Source organism: Pygoscelis adeliae, unplaced genomic scaffold (genome assembly GCF_000699105.1).
Source record: "Pygoscelis adeliae isolate BGI_AS28 unplaced genomic scaffold, ASM69910v1 Scaffold38, whole genome shotgun sequence".
In the NCBI taxonomy this organism is placed as follows: Eukaryota; Metazoa; Chordata; class Aves; order Sphenisciformes; family Spheniscidae; genus Pygoscelis; species Pygoscelis adeliae.
Window position 1 is genome coordinate 21,631,030 of NW_008825614.1, and position 1,905 is coordinate 21,632,934.

At 46.6% G+C, this 1,905-nt stretch overlaps 1 protein-coding gene across 1 annotated transcript in view; it reads right to left on the reverse strand.

Annotated features, from left to right (window-relative positions):
• BAI1 (brain-specific angiogenesis inhibitor 1) overlaps nt 1–1,905 on the reverse strand; it is a 205,496-nt gene that overhangs the window by 138,840 nt on the left and 64,751 nt on the right. The gene's annotated exons all lie outside the window — the stretch shown is intronic.

A 1,905-nucleotide genomic window follows, 5' to 3' on the forward strand; every position in this document is an offset into this window, starting at 1 on the left:
ACTCTTCCTTGGGGCCCTGGCAAGTCTCTCCACCGAAGAAGGGTCCGTAGCACACACGGTCACGTCTCTGAGTCCCACCTCCACACGTGGTGGTGCAGCTGCCCCACCCTCCCCAGGCCTGCCACTTCCCATCCACTAGAGACAAAAAAGAGGAGAGAAACGACCTGTCACGTCCCAAACATAATCTGCAACAGAAGGAGGCAAGGTCCCAAGGTGAGCAGTGGAACACAGGGTGAGCAGAGCATGTCTCAGTGGGAAGGGAGGTCTCCTGCCTCGAATTTTTATCTGAACCTGAAATCAGTGTGTGCTTTTTCCCATTGCAGCAGCCCTTTAATAATTGTAGGGTGGTGGTGTGTTTCTCCTCAGTACCCTCACCCCCTGCGAAAACAGCCCTATCTCTTTCCTTGGGCTCAGATTTGGGGCTGTGCTCATGAACACTCTTCAGGTGGGCAGGGATTCAACCTGCCTGGCAGCCATATCTGCAAATCAAAGTCCATAGCTTGAGTCTGGTTGGAATGTACAATGTATGTGTGAAAATAGACCTTTCCAGAGAAGGTCTGGCCCAGGGATTTAGAGAGACCAGCAGAGCCCTTGGGCGAGAAACCATGAAGAAACATCAAATAAACCTTCCTCCAGCCGTTCCCATCGCACTGTTGTTTCATGTGCCTTGGAAAGAGGTTTGGGACATTGTCTCATTCCATTGTATCTTCTTCCAGCATCTTTACAGATTCAGTGGGAATGTTACTTCTTTACATTAACAATGGCATTTATCAAAATGCTACTTCTTTTACATAAGCAATGGTATTTATCAAAGCACTATAAAAATGTTAATTAGCCCTCACAACCAGCCTGCAAGGTAGGGAAACATTCTCCTCTGCTGCATCACAGATGAGAAACAACTCGGTGACAGAACTAGAGCAAAGACCTAAATCTCCTGATTCCTATTAGGGTTTTAATTAAGAGTTAACACGTCATCTTGGGTTGAATAACTCCTTTCGGGAGGGTGGGGGATCCTCCTCTTCTTCTCCAAGAAGTAGAAGAAAGTTATCATAGAAAAGGGACAACACCAACCTCTGATGCTTTCTTTGGTGACACCGTATGCAGTGGAAGCCATGACCAACATTGCTTTGATAACTAACTGAAATCAGTGGGACAAGGCTGTCTAAAAAAGGGTAAAGCCCATTTTGTCTTTGAAGATGTCCGTAAGTTGCAAAGAAACAGTGAGATACCTAAACACCAAAACCTACTAGAGACCATGTAGGAAAGTCCTATACCTGTGTTAAACACTGCTTATGCTCTGCTGCAGACAGTAATGCTATCAGGGAGCATAGGGATTCTCTGAGGAAACAGGTATGGCAGGCTGAAGAGCTACTGGATTCTATGCTTGAGTAGTGGAGAGAACGACAATACTTGCTCACCTGAGCAAGGTATGAGAAGTGCCTCAAAGAGCTGAGTTGTTTCTGGCTGTCCCTGTTCTCTTGGAAAGGGGAGAAAGACCCTCTCCATCTCAGGGATTCACTCCTTCTCAGTCCTATGGTCTAACAGGAATGGAGCACCCAGGGAGAGCCAGGGAAAGGGCCAAGAGAAGCATGGGAATAAAAATTGGTTGCTGATCAATCTTGAAGGCTTCTAGATGTTCAAGCTTTGTTTCCAGGTCAGAATATTTTCCACACCGGCTGACCCAATTAGTCCCTTTGCAATGGCCTCCCCCAAGACTTCTGCACAGAAAAGAGGAAACTGCACCTACAACTCTATAGTGCTGGTATAAGCCTGAGAAATGCAGCCCTCTGGTGTACTCTGGTATCTGCTTCGATTTTCTTTGCTTCTCCTGCATGAAATGGCTGTCCTGGAACCCATGGTTCATGGTGTGAAGACAAAGTGATTATTCTGAATGTGAGGTACTGC